Below are 27,346 nucleotides of genomic sequence, written 5' to 3' on the forward strand. Positions count from 1 at the left end.
ACCTACACAATAACTATAATCGTAATAAATGAACAATAAAACAGTGGAGAAGCTGTGGATTAAATAAAAAGGCTGTAGTTATCAGCAGGGAGACATGAATCCCATGGAGAAGCAAGGAAAGGAATGTAGAGACTGGAGCGACGGACAGCCTTATATAGGCAGGCAGCCAACAACGTGGGAGGCGTTGGGATCGGGGGACCCAACGCCACCTCACATGGTGACCGAGTTGCAGGCTATGGACGTATATATGTACGTAAGTAGGATTCAGTTAGCATTGTGAACCCATGTACCAAATATCTTGAAGATGGGCCCATAAGTAACAAAGACCATTGAAAAGTTCAATATGGCGGCCGACAGTGGCATCATACCACCGAAATAAGTACCAATTTTCAGCCTTCTACCTACACGGGAAGTTGGAGAATTAGTGACGTTGGAAAGTTCAATATGGTGGCTGACAGTGGCGTCATACCACTGAAATAAGTACATTGGTTTCGGTTAGCGCAGGGAAGCCGCCTACCAAATTTTGTGAAGATGGAGCCATGAATAAGAAAGTTCAACATGGCAGACGTTGTTGACCGTTATGACCGTTACGCGTAGAATTTCGAAATGAAACCTGCTTAACTTTTGTAAGTAAGCTGTAAGGAATGAGCCTGCCAAATTTCAGCCTTCTACCTACACGGGAAGTTGGAGAATTAGTGACGTTGGAAAGTTCAATATGTTGGCTGACAGTGGCGTCATACCACCGAAATAAGTACGTACATTGGTTTCTGTTAGCGCAGGGAAACCGCCTACCAAATTTCGTGAAGATGGGGCCATGAATAAGAAAGTTCAGCATGGCAGACGTTTTTGACCGTTATGACCATTACGCGTAGAATTTCGAAATGAAACCTGCTTAACTTCTGTAAGTAAGCTGTAAGGAATGAGCCTGCCAAATTTCAGCCTTCTACCTACACAGGAAGTTGGAGAATTAGTGACGTTGGAAAGTTCAATATGGCGGCCGACAGTGGCGTCTTACCACCGAAATAAGTACGTACATCGGTTTTGGTTAGCGCAGGGAAGCCACCTACCAAATTTCGTGAAGATGGGGTCAGCCTTCTACCTACATGGAAAGTTGGAAAATTAGTGACATTGGAAAGTTCAATATGCCGGCCAACAGTGGCGTCATACCATCAAAATAAGTACGTACATCGGTTTCGGTTAGCGCAGGGAAGCTGCCTACTAAATTTTGTGAAGATGGGGCCATAAATAAGAAAGTTCAACATGGCGGACGTTGTCTACGGTTATGACCGTTACGTGTAGAATTTTGAAATTAAACCTGCTTAACTTTTGTAAGTAAGCTGTAAGGAATAAGCCTGCCAAATTCCAGCCTTCTACCTAAACGGAAGTTGGAGAATTAGTGATGAGTGAGTGAGTGAGTGAGTCAGTGAGGGCTTTGCCTTTTATTAGTATAGATGATCATTATATTTATTAGTTAGTTTGTCCAAATACTTTTGAGCCCCTGTAAATAGAGGGACCATATATAAAAATGTCTGTCTTTTGTAAACCGTTCATACAATATTTTTGTTAAATCCACTGAATTAAAGCTGAAAGTCTACACTCCAATCACATAATGATTGCTTTCTTTCAAATCAATTTTGGTGGTGTACAGACCCAAAATTATGAAAAATTTGTCACCATCCAAATATTTATAGACCTGATTGTAGATACCTTATAGAGTAAGTAATGAATAACTAACCACATAAAGTGCCTAAAGCATTTAGTGAAGGATTAGAAAAATTAGAGGTGTAATGCTTCAAGCAAAATTTGCAAGTCAGTGTTCCTGCTGTTGACAGATATAGGTCCCCTAAATGATTTAGGGCAGGCATACACTTTGAAATATTGTCACAATTGAAGACATCAGAAGATCAGGTATCCTCTCACACATAACAGCTCATTTGTACTAACAGTCAATCAGAAGTAAAACACATTATGCAATTTTATAGACTCATGCTGTAGCTTTAAATGTTTAACACTTTTTTGTTGTTTTTCCTGTTTTTTCCCTTGTTCTGTGTAGTCTGCTCCCTTCATTGTATCCTAATAGTGACAATTAAAAACAAGCAAACAGACACCCAGGCAAACAACACAAAACAATGAAAGGCTGCAATTACTTTAACATCAGACCCACTAATTAGTCAATAATGCAAAGGCAGAATTGAAATTAGGATGAATATAAATAGAAAGTAAGAATAAAGTATCCATATATAACTGTTTAATTTTTATTCTTCTTTTTCTTGGTCCATAGACTCAATGTTCGTAGGTGTCAATCGTGCCACATGGCTCTGTCTTTTGCTATTGTTGTCAGTCTAGCAATATTCTTTCCGGTCCAATCTTCCAAGTCATCTGCCCACTCTCGCCATGGCCTTCCCTTTCTATTTGTGCCAGCCATGCGTCCAAGCGACTCATTTTTTAACAAACTTGTTGTCTTCCATTCTTGTGATGTGTCCAAATATCATTTTATGTTCGATGATCTTTTGTACTATGTTCTTTTTGGCACCCATTTGTTGTTGCACTGACTCATTTGTGACCCTTTGCTGTCATCGAATGTTCAGTGCCCTTCTGTAACAGCGCATTTCAAAAGCCAGTAGCCGGTGTCTATCTTGTTATTTGAGAGTCCTTATCTCTGCTGTGTAAAGTAGAACGCTGAAAATGCACAACTGAACTGCATAGATTTTTGTATCCTGTCTGACATTTTTGCTTCTCCAGATTCTCTTAAATCCCTCCAGAGACCCCATTACTAATAGCTAATTTCCTTACTGCAATCTGCGTCTGATGTTAAAGTCTTCCCAAATACTCAAACTGTGTGACATTCTCCAATTCTTCATTGTCCAACTTAACTGGTTGCCCGATTGACTCAGGACCGGATACCATTAACTTCTTCTTGCGGTTATTATTCAGTCCCATTGTCTGACTATCCTCATATACTGTAGCACGCCTAGGCTCTATTGTAGTTGTATATCTTCTTCAATCAGGTCAATGTCATCAGCGAATTTGAGGTGGTCGATATTATACCCAGTGATTATCACTTTATTGCACTTGTCTTCATTTTGATCCAGCACCCTCTCCAAGTAGGAAATAAAGATGAGTGAAGAGATTGAGTCTCCCTGTCTCGTCCCAGCTGTTTTTCTGAACAACTCACCTAGTTCTTGTTTTACCAGTACTCCTGTCTGGGCTGACTCATTCTCCTGTTGTAGCAGTTGTACTACCTTATTGTCTACTGAAAACAATCTCAAAACTTTTGTTATCAGACCATGCCTTATAGCATTGAATGCCTTTTGGAAGTCAATGAAGCAGTTGTAGATTGGTTTGTTTTTCCTCCATGCCATTTCTACAATCAATCAAAGTGTCAGGATATGTCGTATTGTATTTCTGTCTTTCCAAAATCCTGTTTGTTCCTCGGATAGTAGCAGCTCCACTGTCCCACTGATTCATTCTCATAAAATTATCATAAACATTTTGCACATGTGATTCATGAGTCCTATTGTACAATATTTAGTGCAATCTTTGAGATCTCCTTTCTTTCTTCCTTTTTCTTATCTGCCTGATTAACTGAAAAGATGTCCTCAGTTTTTTCTCACTAAAGCTGGTTTGAATATCCTGGCAGTGCTGTCTGATTCATACTTTTTATCTGCTCTAACTGATTTTCCGATTTGGTTGCAGAGATGTCTGTATTCCAGGTCTGTTTTTGCTGATTCACTACACCTTGGTTTTAGCACCCACTTTCTGTCAGCCAGCTCCAGAGTAGCGAGTGATATATATGGTCTTCTGGCTTTCTTTGTACCCGGAATCACCTCCTATGCTGTCCCTTGCAATGCAGTAGTAAGTTGTTTTATTCATTCTTGGGCATTGTCTGCTCTACTACTTGGATCTTCAGATTTATGCAGCTTTTGTATCAGGATGTCACATCATAATTGTTCTACGTCAGCATTTGAAAGTACCTGTAGATCCCATTTCTGTGTTCTTGCAATCTCCTTAATTGTGGTCATTCTCATTTTTAGTTTGCACAATACCAGAGTGTGATCAGCTCAGATGTCAGCCACTTAGTATATCCTGTAGTTTCTCATAGTTGTCTTCTATCTTCTATCAATAAGGATCAAATCAATCGTGTAGTGTCTACCTCCTGGTGCCCGCCATGTCCACTTGTGGAAATTCTTTTGCTGATAGAGTGTTGATTACCAACAAGAAGGTTAAACTTTGTTGCAAATTCCAGCAGCCTTTCCCCACGTTCATTTTGGTCTACATATCTGTAGTGGCCCATGGTTTTTTCCCATCCATCATGTTCCAATCTCCATTGATGATTTGAATAAGTTTAGCTTCTATAATTTCAATTTTTTGTAGATTGTAGTAAAACTGCTCAGTCTCTTCCTCTGTGCTGTTAGCTGTTGGAGCATAAACCTGGACCATTGTTATATTAAAAGGTCTGGAGTTGAATCTTGCTACTATTATGTGTGTGTGTTCACAGGTCGGTATCCCAACAGTTCAACAGTTGAGATAAAAACCCACTCCACAAGTGTGTTCATCTTGTTCCCCTGACCAAATCAGCTCTCCACCATTGAGTTTCCACCACTAAGCTCAAATTTTCCCGGGCTCCAAAGCGTTGGTACATTCCATGTGCCAATCTTTATAGCCTCCTTCACTGCCTTGAGTGTTGCTGTTCCTGCCATTAATTTCTATTAAACTGTGTTAACACAATTAGTTTTGTAATTTCTTCATTGACCCCAAAATAAGGAAACTGAGAAATAACAGCTTAATCAGGCTATGAGTCTGATTAAAAACAAAAGTTGGATGGAACAAAAACCTACAGCCCCAGGAGGTCCCCAGGACCAGGTTTTGGGAACCACTGTACTAGACTTTATGTAGTTAAATGCACCATCTGAATTTGCTTGATTAGCCTGTATCTTATGACTAGTGGACTTTGTTACTTGTGCCAGTCTTCTATAAGCACAAACCTGCATTGCTATAAGGAATTTGTAGCTACTGGGCAATGGTCCTCAGTTTTTCTTCTTTAAAGATCTGATTGTTTTATTTCTTGGAAGAAATATGAGTGGTTCTTTTACCACAACTCAACTAGCTTATCGTCTTATACATCCTGCAGGCGTGCTTGTAAAAGCAAAAACTCAGTCACTGTCTGATTAGTAAATAGGATTTAAAACAGAGATTGTGCTTGTATTAACTCTCACAAATGATAAACTCAAGCCGCCGGCGCACACATTTTTTGCCTTTTCAAAAATCATCTGGAGCCTATAAGCCACTAAGATTCTGTCATAGCGACTTTACAACTGTTAACCACTTTGTCTCATATTTGTGCTGATTTGAAAAAAATGCTCAGGAGCTTGTGAGTCGGACTAAAATCGTATAATGTACACCTGCCCAAAGAGAGTAATTTTATTAATACATACTGAATAACCAATTGTGAAAACTGTGCTTATGGGTACTGTATCAATTAAATTAGATTTAGTTTTAAATATAATTAACATAAGGCAATGATGTTAAAATAAACACCATCCTGAACACAAAAATGTAGGATGTGCATAATTAGTATTCTTATTAACTTGCTAATACTTCCTGATGACCATTTTTTAGAATTATTTGAAAAAAGAAAATAATATATTTAAAATATATTATGCTTCTTTACAAAGAGCATGGGATACTGATTCAGGGCTGAGTAATATTTAGTGAAAAGCTCTCAAAATATATCTTCCGTCTATGGATTACAGTGGCAGTCACATATTTTGTAAAGACATCTTTGTGCATGGTTAAAGTGAAATATACAGTAATCCTAAATTCATTTTTGCTGATGTGCTGTCAAAAGCACCAACAAACAAATTGTCATCTCAGATTTTAGAGCCAGTTTGCACTCTCTGCTTCTGAATTGCAAATGCTAATACAGTAATTTAATATCATATTAATTGAATGAGGTGATTAAAATTTTTTTTCTTGTGATGGGGTAGAAAATCCAGTAGTCCATCTGTGGAAAATGCTATGATTTCTTTTATGACTCCTTCACAGTTAAGTGTCATCCACATCCTGTTTTAAATATTGTATACATTTTTGTTGTACAAAACTACGTTTTAGGTAATACATATGTATCCAGCACTGTTTCCCTATTAATAGTGTTTAGAGTCAGTAGATATTTTGAAATAATATGAGTACATATGGTTTATTTCTGTGCATGTTCAGCAAAATGTTCTTGTGTTATCTACCGTTGGAAGGTGGAAAGATGATAAAATGAAAATGTTAGAGTACAGAGGTGACATATCAAGTGAAATAGTTCATGAATGTTATTTAAAATATACAGATAAAAACCCTTACCCTCGTAATGGTTACTTGCATGTAGTTCATCTTGACAGAAAAAGGTCACACAAAGATCATGGAGGTCATTTCTAGTAGCCAGTAATTTAGGTCATGAAAGGAAACACCGTATTAAATTGTAAGTCAATATATGACAACTGGTGTCAGTAGGAAGCACCCCTGCTTAAGAGACGTAAGTGTAGGTGCTGTGTTGACCTGAAAGAGGGCAGTAACAGAGAGAGGAATATGGAATAAAAAATCATTTTTGTTTTGCAGACCAAGTGGAGTGGCTTTCAATTGATGTGAAGAAATATTACAGAACAGAGCTAGACAGAGCAGAAACCAATTTAGAATGTATTCAGTTGATTTACTGTATATGTTGATGATTGTCTGTCTTTCCATTCTTAATAAGATGGGGTGCTCTGTTACCGTCCCTGAACCCAGAATAATCCTAGGAGACTTAATGGTACAAATGAGACTTTTTTTCACAAGCAAATAAACAGAAAATCCAAAGTGGAACACAATATAGAAACCAATCAAGACTAAGGCTTCTCTGGACTTTAGAAATAATCCTTGAGCCCTGACTACTAAATGAGGTGTCTGGACCCTTTTATTGTTTTTCAGCCACTGCCATGACTCACCTAAATCTTCTCTCTCTGGTTGTCCTGTCTCTTTTCTTTAGTTTTGTAGAGTGCCTCCCCACAATTCTCCCTACTCTGTACCTACTAGACCATTCTTCATGTGGCATCTTTAAGCACTTTCTCAGAAAATCAGAGGGCCCTGACAAGATGGCCCTGTATTTGCAGCAAGGACAGAAGTTTTCAGCTACCCATACTGTATCTGACATCTCTGCACCTCTTAGCCATTTTTTGGCCTTATTGGGTCATGTCCTAAGTTAGCTTTTCCTGCTTGTAATCATAGTCCCTATTAGGTTTCTTCCTACACCATGTTTTTGTTTTTGCTTTTGTGAAAAAAAGTTATCCTGTTAACAATACACTTCATTATGAGCAGTTTACTGCTCATGCCTTCCTTTTAGATAATGTTTTCGTGCCTGATTTCCCAAATTCTCATTATATAAATTCACTCTCAATGGAATACTTCAGCCCTTTGAATGACGTATCAGAGACAGTGTTTATGGAAGGACTAATACCCTTTATTCATTTATCTTCAAACCAAGCCTGTAAAATTAATAAAACATGACTGATCTAACATAATGTCCCATCTGATGTAACGTAATGTATGCAGTCTTAAACAGCCCAGACAATTATCAGTGGAATATTCTCTCCACTTTCAGAAAACAGTTCAAACCAAAGCCTGTCACTGCTTCAGAGTAGTGTTGATCAGCGAAAAAAGCTGTGTTTGCCAGTGACTTTGACTTTCTCTATATAACCTGTTTAGACAAAAATTTTTCTCTTTTTCCCCATAATGCTTTGTAAGGTCAACAAGACATCATGTGCAGAACTTTTACATATGTGTACTGTATACATACTTTACCTTATGTTTCGCAGATCGCTGCCCAATTTGTCCCTCACATACGGGATGTTACTACTCAGAAAAAACTTGCAGTATTTTCATTTGAGTGTAATATTAGCTGATCATGAGAATATTTGGAAAATACTTAGTAGTTCTGCATAGATACATTGTATGTTGTGTCTTCACTGGTGGATTAAGCATGTTATGCTCCTCTCTGTGCAGCACACATCAGGTAATGGCAGGCACAGCCATCATAGTATATAACTCTAATCTCCTGCATAAAAGGCTCTCTTGTTATGCTGGTATGCATCGGTACACATAGGTGTGAGTATGGAGTAGTGCAAACTGATCCTCAAGTTCTATAAGCAGAAGAATTGCAAAAAAAGTGCAAATTTCATCTGATCTGTCTCAGCAGATGTTTCACACTTTTTTCTTCTATCAAAAAAGATAGAAATACCTTGTAAACAGTATTACATTTTTGTAATTATTTTTATTTCACAGGGTTTAAGGTTTATTTTGACTCAGTGCTGTGTTATGCCCCCTTCCTTTTTTTGAACCCAGTGCTTAGGCACCAGGATTGCAAGAGCAGTTTGCGCTTCCCACTTTCCAGTGCCAATCAGAGCCCTGAAGATTCAAACTCTGTGAACACAATGATATATTTTCTTTTTACTTATTGCTAGTTTGTGAAAATTTGTTATATTTTTTTATGGTTACTGTTCCGTCTGTATCTTTTGTTATTTGAGGAACAGCGGCACAGTGGGTAGACCTGCTGCCTCACAAGCCAGTTTACATGTTTGGACACAAAAATCAGTCCAGCAGAGTTGGCAGATGTTCCTCTAGACCTCACAGAAACTGAAAACACCATTGCACTATTATAATTCACTCCAAATTAGTTCAGTTCCTCCTTTCCGATTGACTTCAATGCATTTAGCTGTGTTCGGCAAAGTTCCCAAACATTTCCATGATTTTGCTGAACTCACAGCAAAGTGAATTCTGTAGGGTTTACTCATCACTATTTTAGAATAAGCTTTTTAGACGGCTCAGCATGCAGTGCTGCCCCTGATGCAGGCCTGAACAGACAGTCTCAACACATTTTTAATCACAGCTATATGTCCATAACTTTGCCACCAAGCTCCTCTTACAGCTCAGTGCATTTTTAATATTGCTTTAAAAAGGTTATTTCTATGCTTTTAAAAGTAAGAATTAATCCCCAAGCTTTGTATAATTTATGAGCAGGCCCTCAAGCAGGCTTCTGGTGATGCTCTGCATCTCAATTCTTTTGTTAAGAAAACTGTTCAGAGAAAGAAAAAGGTATAACATGGGATGGTGGAACAGGGATGTGGGGTGTACGGTGCTGTTATTATTGCAGTCTCTGCTCTCAGATTATTTTTTCAGTATTTTTATTGATAACTTTGTCTTTTGGTTAACTGAGCCTTGTTGTTTAAAACCTGAACCAATACTTCAAATCTTACTCATGTATAAATCATGGCTTTAGAGCTTCACAAGTGCATCCAAGAGGCTTATCAGTTCAAAAGACACAGATGTTTTAAGGGAGATATTGCAGCTAAGAGAGAGAGAATGTGTGTGTGTACATGAGTGCTAATGTTGACAGATAAAATTTCAGAGAGTAAAATCAGCCCTTGGAATAGAGAAGAGGTCCTTCCTTGCATATCAGTAAAACAGTAAGCTTACCAACCAGGCCATGTCCATCTATTCATCCATGTTTGGCCTCGCTCAATGCAGCTCATTATCGCAGATGAACAGAGCCTACCGTGCCAGCATCAGGAAAAACACAGGAACACACCTTGGACAGGATGCGACAGCATTGTATGCACAAGATGATTAGCTGTTTTTATTTTAAACACCGTAACTCATTTGAAAGTATCCTTTGTCCATGTGTGTTAGTTACTAAGAAATGTCATTCCTGCTTATAAGTGTAAAATTAACCTTAAAATAATACTGTAGTTATTAATGTTTCCTCCCACAATCCAAAGAATGCAGGTTAGGTGGAGTAATTGGCCCTAGTGTGTGGGTGTGTTTGTGTGTGTCCTGCGGTGGGTTGGCACCCTGCCCTGGATTGGTTCCTGCCTTGTGCCCTGTGTTGGCTGGGATTCCAGCAGACCCCGTGACCCTGTAATTCAGCGGGTTGAAAATGGATGGATGGATATTAATGCAATGAAGTAAAAGTACTTATTCAAAAATTGAAAAATGATATTGTTTCATTGCAAAGAATATGTACTGATAAAGATAATTTCAGTCATTTCGGATGGTGCTGTCAGTATGGAAATGTACCATCCTTTTGGTGATCTTTGGCTTAATATAAGTAAGCTACTTTGGTCCAAAATCAGTATAAATCAAGTGGTTTGGCGAGTGGGCCCACTTGATGATTTTTTTTTTTCCCAAAAGCTCTTCCATCCACCCATTCATTTTCGGTCCTAGTTAATTCAACTTAGGGTTGCAGAGGTCAGAGCCTAAAGGTGGAAAGAAACCCTGAATGGGGCTATAAGAATATGAAAGTGCTAAATGGCATTATATTGTATTGCCCCACCACAGGGAACACATACACCCACACACCAAGCACAATTTAGGATCGCCAATGCACCTAAACTGCATGTTTTTGGACTGTGCGAGGAAACCAGAGTACCCCCATTCAGACACGGGGAGAACATGCAAACTCCACGCAGGGAGGACCCGAGAAGCGAATCCAGATCTCCTTACTGCGAGGCAGCAGCACTACCACTGCGCCACCGTACCGCCCATGCTATAGATAAAATGCAAAATTTACTAGGGTCTGGGTTAATAACTGTGTCGAATTGAAATAAGTTTAAATTTATAATGAGGCACAACATATTGACAAATGAGGTTAAGTTTTGTATTTTTTAATTCAACATTTTTTCTTCATAATCATGGTATATATTAAATTGCCACAAAAAATTGTGTTCTAAAGTGAAGCGTTTTTTACACATTTCGTAATTTTTAGAAATATAAATAAATAAATAACATCTTGTATGTTCTTATAGCTTACAATTGAGCTGGAGAATACAGAGGTCCATAGGTGAATGAAAAGGCCTTAAAACCTACCAAATACATCTATTTTTCAAGCCAAAAATATTGGCGAGTATTGATCTGCGTCTTGAGATTACATACATATTGCAAAGCAGCATATCCACATTATTTTAAAAAGGCGAAAGAATGTTCTGTAGAGATTACATACATATTGCAAAGCAGCATATCCACATTATTTTAAAAAGGCGAAAGAATGTTCTGTAGACTACTAGGCAATAATAACTGAAAAAGTCACACATTCTTGTACTCTTTAACTATACAAAAGCTTTTTGCATTATTTTGCAAATATACTAGATTGATACTGGATTGATGACAGTTGCAATGCATCAGTGAAAGGGAATACTGAGTAGGTCCATAGCATGCAACTGAAGAACTGAACCAACGCTATAGACAGTTATTGAAGTAAAGCCAAATTACTGGCAGCACTCTGTGTTGTTGGCACCTTGGCTGCCAACCTGATATGTTATAAATTTTATATAACAGTTAAGTCTGCCAAGGGAAATCAGAGTGCATTGACAGTAGTATAGGACATTGAAAACTGGGGGAGGGTTCCCCATTAGAGATCAGAGTGGGTCGGATCTCTAGTTGCCTGCACACACTGGTAGCCCTCTTAAAGCCCTGGTTATAGGCATATATTCATCAACCTTCCTAACCCACTCATCAAGAGCAAGACTGTGTTACAGGATCCATCAGGGTGTCAGTCCATCGCAGGGTGAACACACACACACACACACTGGGTTAATTAAGCAATGCCAATTCATCTAAGTTTAATCAGCTTGAATATTAGTACGTTTAGTAGTACTGATATTTTAATGTAGACACAGAGTCAGTGCAAAGCTGTCATTCCGGCCTCAGTGTCGGGTCTGCATGAGTTTGTATGTTTTTCTTGTGTGTTTACAGATTGATTGGTATAACTAAGTGTCTCTTAGTTTACTCACTAAAACATGGTGTCCTCAATATTTTCATTTCCTTAGCCACAGTATGTGAAACTCATTTTGAGTCAGAAAAAAGTCAATAGTTGGTTTGTGGCACTTCAGTCTGCTCTATCACACACTCTGCCTTTTTCAGAGAAAGGATGGCTTGGCTCATTTAAAAATCTAAGGCTTTTATTTAAAACAGAAGGCAGTGTAATCAGTTCTGTTCAAATGTATTATTTGTACAAAGTACAGTGAAGTTATCATGTGCTATTTTCACTACGTTGCCACTTAATGTAATTCTAATTCTGTTAAGCCATGTAAAATTGCAACAAAGAATATAATAGATGAAATGTCAGCACTGTTTGGGAAAAAATAATTATTTCAGTGTGCATTTGTCTGTTGTTACAAGCCATGGCAGAAAGTAACTGCTGAAGAAACCGAATTGCACAAGCAAAAGTAAGAAATTAAGTAATGTATAGCTTGGTGAAGGGGAGTTGGGGGATGTTGTCTTAACTCCACTCATGATGGCAGCTGTGAGCAGACAAGCTAACAAGAAATGAAAAATAGAACTAAAAATCTGTGATAAAATAATTATTTTTAGTTTCCTTTCATTATCACAAGGATCTCTCATAAAGGCCCATTTGTGTAAGTTAAAACCTTTGCTGCAGTAAAAACAACAGCTACCACACCATTGATCTCAATTCTTATCTTTCCGGTGGGTAAGTATGCAGTGCTCCTGCATGAATTTATAAGGAATGCTTTCTTTACAATTCCTGCTTCAGATGGAAAAACTGTTAAAAAGTGCAATTAGAGTCATAAGGTCCATAAGGCTGTACTGACTGATGAGTGATGGGCATCTTTTGTCTTTTCATACAGGACTAAACAGTATGTAAGCCACACACAAAAAAAAAAAAATTGCAAATAACATTTAGGATAAATTTCCTGCCGTTTACCTCTCCCTCCCACTCAGTTAATCGCACACCACAAGCAAGGAATACAACACCTGCCTTTCCAGCTATGACTGCATTAATCAGCATGGGACATGGGAATACCTGAAAGTGTCTTGCCTCATGATGCTTCAGATGTAAATTGTTCAGTATTTTATGACAAGTCCATGAATTAGCATCTGCTTGCTATAGCAGGCCTCACCCTCATACAGCTTCACAGGACTTTGCTTTGGGCCCTTAAATGAATGCAACCAGGTGCAAAATATGAATCGGTTGTTTGCCTGCTATATATTGAACTTTGTTTTGCTGCCCTCTTTCATTAAGGTTTGGACTGCAAATTCATTTGGTATATGTAACATCAACAATGTCGTCATCTGGGATTAAAGAACAACGATCATGGCTTCCTGAGGTAAAGCATGTCACTTTAGGCTAGCACTCCTAATAAGGGATGCTCAATGTAAGGCCATCTTAGCCAGTAAGCTTCTAACTAAACTAAAAAGACCAGCAACATTCAGTCCCTTCAGTTAGTCAGGAGTCTACATATACTATATATACTGTAAGTAAGTTGATAGACACTTAGATGTTACTTTATTGATCCTCCTCAAAAAGAGCTTCAGTACAAAATTGACTTCCTATTTTAAGAAAACCTGCAGGATAAATGCTTAGAGCTAAAATCTATTGTTAGGCTGGACATTGTGGTGACACAGTGATGAATGTGTTTACCTTGCAGCTTCAGAAGACAAGGTTCACATTCTGTCATTTTGGAACTTGCATGTTCCTACTGTGTCAGTATTGCTGTTTATTTGGCTACTTCCTTACCACATCCCAAAGAGATAAATGTTACACTAATGGCAGACTCTAAGCTAGCCCGTGAGTGAGTGTGGTTATGTGTGTGTGCTCAGTGTGCTATATTCATACGTAGTGCCATTTAATTTACAAGCCCAGAGTGCTTCACACATTTTCAGATGTTCTTTTGAGTTTTATTTTTCTACTGTTCATTGGTGCATTTAATTTTGTTACTTATCAAAACATTTAAGAAAAGTAACTTAACATCTCCTCGTCTAATAATACCCAGCTGGCTCACTCAGGAGATCCTTACAGTTTGTCAAAAAGAATGGCTGAATCACAGTTGTGGTAGAGGGTCTAAGTAGCTATTTGACATGTATCACTGAGGCTTTGATTTTTGCCTGTTTCAGGGACATGGACATTGGCAGCTCTGGATTGGCCAAATGTGGGCATGTGCAGGAGTGTGCCTTACATTGCATTAGTGTTGTATTCATTGTTGATTTTACTTTAGAACCAGTTTTGCCAAGACAGGGATCATGTTCCATTGACCATGAACTAGATAAGTTGGTTAGAAAAAGGATGCAGTGCTGGATGGCCGAACCAGGTTTGTGTGCCAAGCAAGTAACGTTTATAGTATCTTTTGCGCTGTAGATATACATGAGGTTGTAGTTATTATAATATGATTTCTGACTTTTCTAACAGTAGGATATTTTGATGGCCTCCACAAGCCATGGATAACATTGGCTGGCAGTACCACTTTTGGCTTCCCACCACAAAAGACAACTAACAGCTATCAGAAAGCTCCAAAAGTCCTTATAGGCTATTATAGCCATGTCACGGTGTCTCAAGTGATGGATTTTCTCCCTAGTGATAGCAAACAGTAAAATGGAGAATAGGTGGGGGTTAGAAATTTTGCAGATTGAATATAATAAGTCATCTAAAAATTGGTCATCTGCTATTAAACAGGACATGGGGGGCACTTGCACCCTCATCATGACAAAAAAAAGTCTATCCAAAAACCTGAAAAGTTTGTGAACCCTTTAGAATTTTCTATATTTCTGCATAAATATGACCTAAAACATCATCAGATTTTCACTCAAATCCTAAAAGTAGATAAAGAGAAACCAGTTAAACATATGAGACAAAAATATTATACTTGGCCATTTATTTATTAAGGAAATGATCAAATATTACATATTTGTGAGGGCAAAAGTATGTGAACCTTTGCTTTCAGTATCTGGTGTGAACCCCCTTTGCAGCAATAGCTGCAACTAAATGTTTCCGGTAACTTTTGATCATTTCTGCGCACCAGCTTGGAGGAATTTTAGCCCATTCCTCCGTATAGAACAGCTTCAACTCTGGGATGTTGGTGGGTTTCCTCATATTAACTGCTCGCTTCAGGTCCTTCCACAACATTTCGATTGGATGAAGGTCAGGCCTTTGACTTGGCCATTCCAAAACATTTAACTTTATTCTTCTTTAACCATTCACACCTGCCATGCACACCATTGTTGTTCAGTGTTGTCCTGATGGTGGACTCATGAACATGAACATTAGCCAATGTGAGAGAGGCCTTCAGTTGCTTAAAAGTTAACCTGGGATCCTTTGTGACCTCGCTGACTTTTACACGCCTTGTTCTTGGAGTGATCTTTGTTGCTCGGCCACTCCTGGGGAGGGTAACAATGGTCTTGTATTTCCTCTATTTGTAAACAATCTGTCTGACTGTGGATTGGTGGAGTCCAAACTCTTTAGAGATGGTTTTGTAACCTTTTCCAGCCTGATGAGCATCAACAACTCTTTTTCTGAGGTCCTCAGAAATCTCCTTTGTTCGTGCCATGATACACTTCCACAAACGTGTTGTGAAGAGCAGACTTTGATAGATCCCTGTTATTTAAATCACATAGGGTGCCCACTCACACCTGATTGTCATCCCATTGATTGAAAACACCTGACTCTAATTTAACCTTCAAACTAACTGCTGATCCTAGAGGTTCACATACTTTTGCCACTCACAAATATGTAATATTTGATCATTTTCCTCAATAAATAAATGATCAAGTATAATATTTTTGTCTCATTTATTTAACTGGTTTCTCTTTATCTACGTTTAGGACTTGAGTGAAAATCTGATGATGTTTTAGGTCATATTTATGCAGAAATATAGAAAATTCTAAAGGGTTCACAAACTTTCAAGCACAACTGTATGGAAGTGAACTTAAGAGGACTAAGTTAACACACTGAGGTGAATAAGCTGCTTATCTTACAAGGACAGAAGAAGAGTTGTAAAAGTAAGAGGGAGTTTATTCAGCAGAGGGAAACACAAATCAAATTAGTGCTCTCTGCACTCCACTTCCTCCCTGGCAGTTTTATTACACCATGAGGTAGCAGTCACAGTGTGCACAGGACTCTCAACTCATCCCATGGGAATTTTTTCTTCAGTTGGCATCATGTGTTATTAGCTTAATAGGCTACATACAGGGTGTGGGCTTGAATGTTAGGAGTTGGGCAGAAGTTCAGGAAACACTTCATGAGTGACTGGCTTTACTAAAAAAGGCAAGCAACCTAATCGCAGTACAACATTTTGGCGAGATGCCTTAAATCACAATATTATATTTCACCAGTTGACATATTGTAGTCTACAGTGGGATGCAAAAGTTTGGACAACCTTGTTAATAGTCATTATTTTCCTGTATAAATCGTTGGTTGTTACGATAAAAAATGTCAGTTAAATATATCATATAGGAGACACACACAGTGATATTTGAGAAGTGAAATGAAGTTTATTGGATTTACAGAAAGTGTGCAATAATTGTTCAAACAAAATCAGGCAGGTTCATAAATTTGGGCACCACAAAAAAGAAATGAAATCAATATTTAGTAGATCCGCCTTTTGCAGAAATTACAGCCTCTAAACGCTTCCTCTAGGTTCCAATGAGAGTCTGGATTGTGGTTGAAGGTATTTTGGACCATTCCTCTTTACAAAACATCTCTAGTTCATTCAGGTTTGATGGCTTCCGAGCATGGACAGCTCTCTTTAACTCACACCACAGATTTTCAATTATATTCAGGTCTGGGGACTGAGATGGCCATTCCAGAACGTTGTACTTGTTCCTCTGCATGAATGCCTTAGTGGATTTTGAGCAGTGTTTCGGGTTGTTGTCTTGTTGAAAGATCCAGCCCGGCGCAGCTTCAGCTTTGTCACTGATTCCTGGACATTGGTCTCCAGAATCTGCTGATACTGAGTGGAATCCATGCGTCCCTCAACTTTGACAAGATTCCCAGTCCCTGCACTGGCCACACAGCCCACAGCATGATGGAACCACCACCATATTTTACTGTAGGTAGCAGGTGTTTTTCTTGGAATGCTGCGTTCTTTTTCCTCCATGCATAACGCCCTTGTTATGCCCAAATAACTCAATTTTAGTTTCATCAGTCCACAGCACCTTATTCCAAAATGAAGCTGGCTTGTCCAAATGTGCTTGAGCATACCTCAAGCGGCTCTGTTTGTGCTGTGGGCGGAGAAAAGGCTTCCTCTGCATCACTCTCGCATACAGCATCTCCTTGTGTAAAGTGCGAATGGTTGAACGATGCACAGTGACTCCATCTGCTGCAAGATGATGTTGTAGGTCTTTGGTGCTGGTCTGTGGGTTGACTCTGACTGTTCTCACCATTCGTCGCTTCTGTCTATCCGAAATCTTTCTTGGTCAGCCACTTCGAGCCTTAACTTGAACTGAGCCTGTGGTCTTCCATTTCCTCAATATGTTCCTAACTGTGGAAACAGACAGCTTAAATCTCTGGGACAGCTTTCTGTATCCTTCCCTAAACCATGATGGTGAACAATCTTTGTCTTCAGGTCATTTGAGAGTTGTTTTGTGACCCCATGTTGCTACTCTTCAGAGAAAATTAGAGGAGGGAAACTTACAATTGACCCCTTAAATACTCTTTCTCATTATAGGATTCACCTGTGTATGTAGGTCAGGGGTCACTGAGCTTACCAAGCCAATTTGAGTTCCAATAATTAGTTCTAAAAGTTTTGGAATCAATAAAATGACAACGGTGCCCAAATTTATGCACCTGCCTGATTTGGTTTGAACAATTATTGCACACTTTCTGTAAATCCAATAAACTTCATTTCACTTCTCAAATATCACTGTGTGTGTCTCCTATATGATATATTTAACTGACATTTTTTATCGTAACAACCAATGATTTATACTGGAAAATGATGACTATTAACAAGGTTACCCAAACTTTTGCATCCCACTGTATCTGTCTATTGCAGCTTTATCTGTGTTGTAATTCATTTTAAACTTTAAAGGATAAGTTTGGTATTTTTCAAGTCAGGTATTTCTTCACAGTCATGGTATATATTTATTTGTCATGTTAAACTTCTTTCTAACATAAAGCATATTTAATAAATTAAACAAAAATACTAGCCCAATATTCCATTTTTAATGAAGTTAATGACTCCAGGGTCCCACTGTAATAAAAACCTTAAACTTATCAGATACGTCCACATTAAGGCACAAAGTTTTCAATTTAATAAAGCGTGACTTCTGTGTTTCACTGTGGATGGATGGAGTTATGACAACCAACCACTCCTTCACCAAGTGCTTTTCTAGTTATTAATCTCCTATTCCTTCTGTGATTCTCTTTCTTCAGTTCTGCCATGTCTTATAAGAGACAGATGCACACTCAAATCATGCGATTATTTTTTGCTAAATGACACCTATTTTTCACCTATTACATTCTGTGTTGCTATTTTATATAACCTACACTCTAAGTGGCAGCATAGTGAAAAGCACACATAACGGTTTCATTATACTATGTGTCACAAGCCATCTACTAAAGCAGATGGCCTGCTAGTAGTTTGGGACCGACCAGGACTGAGGGAGTAACAAGAGAGGCAGATGTTCAAAACAGAAGGTAATTTATTTATTCCACGATAGAGTAAAAAAAAATTATAGTTGTTGATGGAAAAAAAAAAAAAAAAAGGAAAACAAAAACATATAAATAATCCAGTGACAAGACAAAATCAAATTATAAAGAAAAAAAAAATACAAAAAATAGAAATTGGGAAACACCAAGGCTCTTACCCTAATATACACTCACCTAAAGGATTATTAGGAACACCATACTAATACGGTGTTTGGCCCCCTTTCGCCTTCAGAACTGCCTTAATTCTATGTGGCATTGATTCAACAAGGTGCTGAAAGCATTCAGTTGCAGTTGATGGAGATTTGTGGGATGCACATCCAGGGCACGAAGCTCCCATTCCACCACATCCCAAAGATGCTGTATTGGGTTGTGATCTGATGACTGTGGGGGCCATTTTAGTACAGTGAACTCATTGTCATGTTCAAGAAACCAATTTGAAATGATTCGAGCTTTGTGACATGGTGCATTATTCTGCTGGAAGTAGCCATCAGAGGATGGGTACATGGTGGTCATGAAGGGATGGACGTAGTCAGAAGCAATGCTCAGGTAGCCCGTGGCATTTAAACGATGCCCAATTGGCACTAAGGGGCCTAAAGTGTACCAAGAAAACATCCCCCACACCATTACACCACCACCACCAGCCTGCACAGTGGTAACAAGGCATGATGGATCCATGTTCTCATTCTGTTTACGCCAAAGTCTGACTCTACCATTTGAATGTCTCAACAGAAATCGAGACTCATCAGACCAGGCAACATTTTTCCAGTCTTCAACTGTCCAATTTTGGTGAGCTCGTGCAAATTGTAGCCTCTTTTTCCTATTTGTAGTGGAGATGAGTGGTACCGGTGGGGTCTTCTGCTGTTGTAGCCCATCCGCCTCAAGGTTGTGCGTGTTGTGGCTTCACAAATGCTTTGCTGCATACCTCGGTTGTAACGAGTGGTTATTTCAGTCAAAGTTGCTCTTCTATCAGCTTGAATCAGTCAGCCCATTCTCCTCTGACCTCTAGCATCAACAAGGCATTTTCGCCCACAGGACTGCCGCATACTGGATGTTTTTCCCTTTTCACACGATTCTTTGTAAACCCTAGAAATGGTTGTGCGTGAAAATCCCAGTAACTGAGCAGATTGTGAAATACTCAGACTGCCCCGTCTGGCACCAACAACCATGCCACGCTCAAAATTGCTTAAATCACCTTTCTTTCCCATTCTGACATTCAGTTTGGAGTTCAGGAGATTGTCTTGACCAGGACCGCACCCCTTAATGCATTGAAGCAACTGCCATGTGATTGGTTGATTAGATAATTGCATTAATGAGAAATTGAACAGGTGTTCCTAATAATCCTTTAGGTGAGTGTATATATATATATATATATATATATATATATATATATATATATATATATATATATAATCAATTCCAGTCCATGAAAAGTCCAGGGCAGACTTAAAACAATACAAAACTGGACTCTGTTTCAGTCCAGGTCACCAGTACAACTCCTCCAAAAAAAAAATCTCAGGAGTCTTTTTTTTGGTCCTCAAGAGCTTAACACAGTCCTTTATAGCAACCAACAGCTAAGCCACTAGGCACCTCTTAGGCTGGCGTGCCTCGCACTACCTACTCCTCTTAATTCTCTCCAAGCGATCCTTTCTTTCTCCCTTTTTTTTTTTTCTTGCGGCCACAACAGTACTTATAAAGCCTTTTCCATTGCCAGGATCAGCTTACCTAATCATAGGGACAAACCATCTAAGTCCTGCCGGGGAAATCATATACTGAAAGTACAAATCAAAATAGCCGACAACAACATATACATAATAAAACAATAAAACATTTATACTCATCCTTAAGGTTACTAATAAACAAACTTAAACATTACGATAAACGTACACTACTAACGCAACTTGGACTCCCCCTATAGCTGTCATTTGAACTTCCCAGGCACCTGTGACTGCATTTATCGTCTGTGCCCTTGTTAAATGAGACAAAAAAAAAACCCGGTCGGAAAAAATAGTATGTTACACGTGAAACATCTAGAAAATAAACTAAACAACCGGAGGGTAAGACCAAAAATCTTAAAAGAAAAAAAATCTTTTTTTTTTCCCCCGTGGTAAACTTGCTGATATATTGTTCACCGTGGTTCACACTTAAAACTTATTGATAGTCCTGCCCCATATCCATCTAAACCACCATGTATCAGCATTACGGTGAGGCTATAGCGTCACAGTATGTTCTAAAAGTAACAATAAATCTGAAATGAACTGATTACACTGTGTTGTGTTTTTAATAAAAGCCTAAGATATTTGAATGAGCCAAACCACCTGCACATTGCACTTTCTGTGATGTTTTATGTGTGCACACGATAAACAAAATACTCAGAAAATGAAAAAAGGCAGTGTGCAATAGAGCAGATTGAAGAGCCACAAACTACAGTAATTAAATTTTTTTTAATGCATGAAGAGTAGCTCTTGCTGAGGATATGATGATAACAGGACTCTTGGGTTTCAAATTTTCACTTGTCCCTAACTGCAATTTATGTATTTTACTTTGGCCCAGTTACTTGTACTGTTCTTGCTTTCTCTATTTAGTCACTAAATACCCCCTCTTATGTATTCAGTTTAATTTAGTTTATTCGTCTCCTCCTGTTTATAACCATAACTTTCTTTTTTCAACTTCGTTCTGTTTCCTAAATCCAGTACTCTAAATAACTGCTATCTTCCTGCACAGTCAATAAATACTCTGACTGTGCAGCAAGACTCTTTAAACCTGCTGTTTCTCCAGCTGTAAAAGATATATGTAAACTGTAATATACACCGAATTTGTAAGTTGCCTCGGATAAAGGAAAATTTAATAATTATGATGTAAATCTTTATGTATGTACTGACCTGGAATGAGACAGAATTTTTATTGAAGAGAATCATGAGATGAAACGTAGTTTAAAAATCCAAAGTCATAACCAAAGGTCTAACTGATATGTCATTAAGAGATCAATAACAGACTGAAAATCAAAGACCTAAATACAATTGTTGTAAACTTTTGTGTCCTAAAGCACGCAAGTCCCAATAAGTTCTGAAGCACATAGTTCCTAAAACTTCCAATAATGCCCACTAGAGGGGGATATACCACCAAACCCCAGCTGGCAATAAAGGCAAGCACCAAATTTCTATAAAACAAAAATGTTTATTTCACCAAAAAGCTGTGTAAATACATGAAGGTCCATAGAGTACAAAAGGCAAAAAGTGTTACCAGCAAGAGCAATCCAAGGCAAACAAATCCTGATACATAATGCAATGGTGAAGTCAAAACACAGTACAAATTGGTCCTGTGATCGAAATTTGACGTCTTATTAAAGAAAGAAACATCCTCTAACAGGACAATTCAGTAATCAGGCTGGAGAAAAGCTGTTCATTGTATCTTTTAATGACTCCTCGGGAAAATGCTTTGGATGGAACATTCTTCAAAAGCAGTCCGTTACAGCACGGTCAGAATGGTCAGAGAAACAAAGGATACAGGTTCATTTTATAAACTGTTGAATTTACATACAGTGTCAATCAATGCATGCATTTTACTCTAGTTGGTTCATTGGTTTACACCCAAATGATTTATATAAAATAAAAGTCTATTATATTATATTCTGGTTCTTCTTATACCTTTTGAGATGAGACACCACTCTTGAATTTTCTGTGCATATAACAACTGTCCATTCTAGTTTATAAGACATCTGCTGATTTCTTAGTCATTTCTTAGTCATCATTTCAGTGCATTTTGTATACTGTATTACATTAACCTTTATTCTGGTACATTCTTTATTTACTTGACCATCTCAGTATTTTTCCTAAACCAATTCTTTTATTTCAGTGTACATTTTTGTTGTTCACCTGACCTTTATTTGGTTTCCCACATTTATTAACCCTTTATGCTATTTCTTTAAGATGAATTCTATGTTACCCTAAAATTATTCTTCCACTTTCCAAAATAAAATGAGTCTTAAAAGCAAAGAACTAAACTAAAAAGCACTGTCAAATAGGGTTGGGTATCAGCACTAATGTCCCAATTCGATTCGATTTCAATTCACAATGCCCTGATTCGATTCAATATCTTTATTTATCTTTATCTTTATTTAATTAGTGTGCACTGATATATTTGAAGTGGTGGCATTTTTAGAGATTACTTAACCATGCATAGAGAACATTAATATGATGTGACAAATTTCAGTTAACACTTTATTTGAAGAGTGTCTACGTAGTCACTGCAGGACACATGCATACGCATGGAATGACATTTAAGAAGCAATACTTGATTAGTAATGAACAGTTCACATCAGTATTTGCAAAATATGAAACAAAATATTATTGCTCTTTTTAAAGTAAACAAAAAAGAAATTCACAGCACTGCACTCATTCTAAATTCACCATAATTTTACTAACATATGTATCACCACATCAGTGTCTACACATATTATGGAGGGCTCCTCGTTTTAATACAATGCAATATTTACTTTATTAAACATCTGTATCATCTTAGTATTATTATAAACTAATCAAACATGACTTCTTAAATTATAAATATTTGTTATTCAGTAACTTATTTGTGTTTTATTAATCTCCATGTAGACACCCTTCAACTAAACTGTTAGCCAAATTTATTCCCCTATTGGTCATTTGAAGAAATCTTGAATTAGTCGAAATTAAAGATAAAAAGATAACAGTGGGAAGACTTGTGTCTTTCTATTATTGCACAAGTTACACCTATCTTAAGTTGCTCACGTGTAGCAATCACATTAATCAGTCTTGAAAATGTGTCCTCACAGTTCCTCCTCAGACAGAAAGGAAGCATTTTAAAACTAGGATCTAGATATGACGCATGCTGACAGCGGCTTTGGATGAAGGAAACAAAAAACACAAAGAACCAGCCACTGTGACTGACAACACCACTAGTATGATCTGTGTGGTACACCTCGTGGAGCTACTTCACGTCGGCTACTTTGCATATACGTATCGCAGGCTACTCTGAAAATTCCTGCTGCTGTGCACTTGCTTGGCAAGGTGAGGCGTGTCGCAAACTTTTTCCACCGTAGCAGTACAGCTAGCCACATGCTTAAAGAGAAGCAACGTTTATTGGACTTGCCAACACACAAACTTGGTATTGATGTGGTCCTGCAATGGAATAGTGCATTGGAAATGCTGGAAAGGTTTTTGGAACAACAGCCAGCCATCTCAGCAGTGAGGTTGCTCCTAGTGTGACTGGCATTCAGAAGTCTTGTCTGCAACACTGGGGCTGCTTATCTTGATAAACAGAAACGCGAGTCAGCTAGAAGGAGAGTAAAAAGAAAGAAGCAGGGGGGCCGCCAGGTAAAAAGGCACCGGGCTTCTTCTTGTTTTTTTTTATTTTTAAAGAATGCTTCCTGCTCTATTTTAACTTTGTTGTTTTTAAGAAGACTTTTTTCTATTGTTTTTAACCTCCACGTTTCACTTCTGATTTTATGGATTATTTATTGGAAAACCTTGTTTTGTTAATTGTTTTAATAAAAGCACTTTGCACTTTTTCACCTTCCCCTTGCTTTACCGATGAGGTTAGCAGTGAGGCACATTACCGACGGTGTAGAGTTCAAGGGCTCCCCGGCAGCAGATGGGAGCATACAGCAAACCTGCATCGTCACAACGTGATTTTGTGTTTTTTTTCATGTAAATTTTAATTGATTGTTGAAAAGTATGAAGGTGGCATGCGTATCCGGGACATGGCTGTTGCATACCATTTGCCGAGAACGACGGTATCTACGATTGTGAAAAACAAAGATGTTATTAAAAAGTAAAGTGAGGTAAAATTTTCATTTATTTCATCTAATTGCTTTTGTATTTATGTATTTTAGTATTAAGCAGTGTTTAAATTATTTTATACAACCCCAGCAATGTATAATATGCCAATAGCAATAGGATTTTTTTTTCATGGGAACAGATTAATCATTTTCCCATTATTTCTTATGGGAAAAATTTGTTTGGTATACGTCCTGTTTGGTATAAGTCAAAGGGTCTGGAACGAATTAAGGACGTACACCAAGGTTCCACTGTATATTCTAAACTGTAAGGAAACATGTAGAAATAATTATTACATTTTGATCGGAAATCAAGATGCTCCCCTCAATTTTGTCTATGCAAGAAGTATAACTACTTTTAATTCAATTATGAAAGTCTTGAGTCATAGCATAAGGCATCATACTTCTGTTCAATAATAAACATTGAAAACTGGGTTTAGTGCTTCTTTTTTATTAATCTGTTCAACAATACAAAGGCACATTGCTTTAGAACGGTGTGATATGGCACTGCAATATCTTCTGCAGCTGTTGCTGGGCTGAAATAAACTTGATGGGTTAAAATGGATCCTCAAACAAACTCAAGTGAGGAGAACATTGTTCAGCAGCTTATCCACTTAGAGAACTTCCTTTAGTTTTCTTCCGTGGAAATAACTGGTAGATAATATCCTGTAATGTAGGACAGGTAGCTGGGATGCCTTCATAACAGCTTAATGCTGCCATGACCACTCAATGCACTTAATAAATTTTTCAAGTCCAAAAGCTGCTTTGATTTCAGCTTTTCTTTAGGTTTTATGTGGAAAAAATGATGGATGGCTGATTCATCAAACACACTGTAAAGCATTTTTACTGTTACAAAAACTGCTGATGGTTATACGTTGTTTGCACAGTCCAGTAACCCATGATAAATTGTATATACAAAACCTGTGGAATGTCTTTATGAAATATTACCTCTGCTCTATTACTTATTCCATCATAGTGCTGAGTCAAAAAGACTGCATAATGTAGCCTGTACAGTTTTATTTGTTCTTGTAAATTACATTCCCATTTATAAGCTTGGTGTGTATTGCACTATACAGATATAGAAGAGCTAAAGTAAAATCACAGAGTTGTATGAAAGAAAAATATAATAATGAACCCAAAAAAGTGATGCAACATGAAAAATGTGAACATTATCTATTTTTCCTGAATCTTTGGCTTTATATAGTCCATGTTTACTTTCACTGAATTTCAGTTATCAACAATGTATATATATAATTCACTAAGGCAAGACGACCATGGAAAGCACGCCGGAAGGGGCGTGGATTCACTAAGCCGACAAGTAAGACACCTATGGCGCACGCAGGAAGGAGCCACGCCCACCAACTCCAAGACCATTGGATACGACGACAACTCGCAGAGCCACCGCCCACCAACTCAGACGCGACGACACAGAAAAAAATGGCGTCATTTATATTCGTCTGTCGTAGAGGCAACATGCAGCTCCGACCCACGCTGACTGTTCATAGAGGCATGTTTCTCGCGGAGGTGAATCGCCATATGCAGCGTGTAAAACGGTTTGCGAGGGGTATCCCATGGGATCCTTAAAACATTCCTTTACAACTGAGGTGAGAACACAATGAAGTAAGCAGTCTTTAAAAAACAAGTTTTCGGTTATGACGCACGACCGCGTGACCATAGCAAACTGTTTTACACACTACATACAGCGATTCGCATCCGCGACAAACATGCGTCTTCTTAGATGCTCCTGCACTTTGTACACACCCCCCTCACACCTCGCTTCTACTGTGGTCGGGTGTCTTGGTGGATTATATATAGAAAGGCAGCCAAAACCGCACAGAGCAATGAAAAGTCTACGTGAGTCACAGGTGCATCTGAACTGTAGAAAGACGACAACGACTCGAGTGACGAGTTGAAGGTGGCCACATCAGCAGGCAGTGCATACTGAACGAGAAATCAGCAGACTAGCATGACGGAGGGAGCTGAGTGGATGTCCTTCTCCTCTCCTCCCGTTCCATCCTCCGCGCCACATGGACGATTGTGTGTTGGTTCGTTCCGTGCATTGGTTAAAACCCAATGAAGGAAGCAGTCTTTAAAAACCAATAAGCCCTGTGCCTCTGTTTCATTACTGTCTCACCTGCTTCACCAATGCAGGCCCCGCAACAGGGCAGCCAACCGGGTAATTAAAGTCTTTGGGTTCAGTGGGGAGGATGGTTACAAAGCTGAAACTTAAAGGAATTGACGGAAGGGCACCACCACGTGTGAAGCCTTTCGCTTCATTTGACTCAACACAGGAAACCTCACCCGGCCAGGACACAGAGAGGATTGACAGATTGATAGCTCTTTCTCGATTCTGTGGGTGGTGGTGCATGGCAGTTTTTAGTTGGTGGAGCGATTTGGCTGGTTATTTCCGAAAACGAATGAGACTCCCGCCTGCCAAATAGTTACACTACCCAACAGCGGACGGCATCCAAATTCTTAGAGGGACAAGTGGCTTTCAGCCACGTGAGATTGAGCATTAACAGGTCTGTGATGCACTTGTATGTCCGGTACTGCACCTGCGCTACACTGAATGGATCAACGTGTGTCTGTCGGGGAGGCGTAGGTAAGCCGTTGAACCCCATTCGTGATGGAGACCGTGGCTTGCAATTGTTCCCCACGAACGAGAAATTCCCAGTATGTGCGGGTCATACGTTCGCACTGATTACGTCCCTACCCTTTGTAAACCCCCTGTTCGTGTGACTTGGTGGATTATATATAAAAAAGCAGCCGGAACCGCAAAGAACAATGAAAATTCAACGTGGAAACCGACTGAGGCGGTGTTTGGAAAATTAACAGTCAACGTGACTCACAGGTGCGTGTGGACTGTACACAGGCAGCGACTCAGGTAGGGAGTTGGGGGCGGGCACATAAGCGGGCAGTGCGTACTGAACGAGCGCCGTTCAACCCCGTCCTTCGCTTTGAAGGCGCGACGGCGCTCCTCCGGTTTTCAGTCACGGACAATTGTATGTTGGTTCGTAGCGTGCTTTGTTAAAATGTTACTTTTCTTGGTGGTTTATTAAATTACGGATTTTTCAAATGTTTATTTT

General features: G+C 38.7%; 1 protein-coding gene across 2 annotated transcripts in view; it reads left to right on the top strand.

Moving 5' to 3' along the window:
• grm6a (glutamate receptor, metabotropic 6a) overlaps window positions 1–27,346 on the top strand; it is a 248,547-nt gene that overhangs the window by 212,527 nt on the left and 8,674 nt on the right. The gene's annotated exons all lie outside the window — the stretch shown is intronic.

Source organism: Polypterus senegalus, chromosome 13 (genome assembly GCF_016835505.1).
Source record: "Polypterus senegalus isolate Bchr_013 chromosome 13, ASM1683550v1, whole genome shotgun sequence".
In the NCBI taxonomy this organism is placed as follows: domain Eukaryota; kingdom Metazoa; phylum Chordata; class Cladistia; order Polypteriformes; family Polypteridae; genus Polypterus; species Polypterus senegalus.